We start from the raw sequence: 365 nt of genomic DNA on the forward strand, positions 1-365 counted from the left end.
CCGTGGTGCTCTGTAGATCTGGGGGGGGATTCTCCCCCTCTTCCCCCCACAGATGCACCCTGGACCGTGCTGCTGGCCAGCGTGGACCCCGAGCTGACGTGGGTGGTGGTGAGGGGCTTGGTGCCCGCTCGCTCCTACCAGTTCCGCCTCTGTGCCGTCAACGACGTGGGCAGGGGGCAGTTCAGCAAGGACACGGAGAGGTGAGGCACGGCCGGGGGGGTCCCTGGGGGTCTGGCAGCCCTGGGGGCTCACCCTTGCCTCGTCCCTCGCAGGGTATCCCTGCCCGAGGAGCCCCCCTCAGCACCCCCCCAGAACGTCATCGCCAGCGGCCGCACCAACCAGTCCATCATGATCCAGTGGCAGGC

Source organism: Merops nubicus, unplaced genomic scaffold (genome assembly GCF_000691845.1).
Source record: "Merops nubicus isolate BGI_N331 unplaced genomic scaffold, ASM69184v1 scaffold28291, whole genome shotgun sequence".
Taxonomy (NCBI): Eukaryota; Metazoa; Chordata; class Aves; order Coraciiformes; family Meropidae; genus Merops; species Merops nubicus.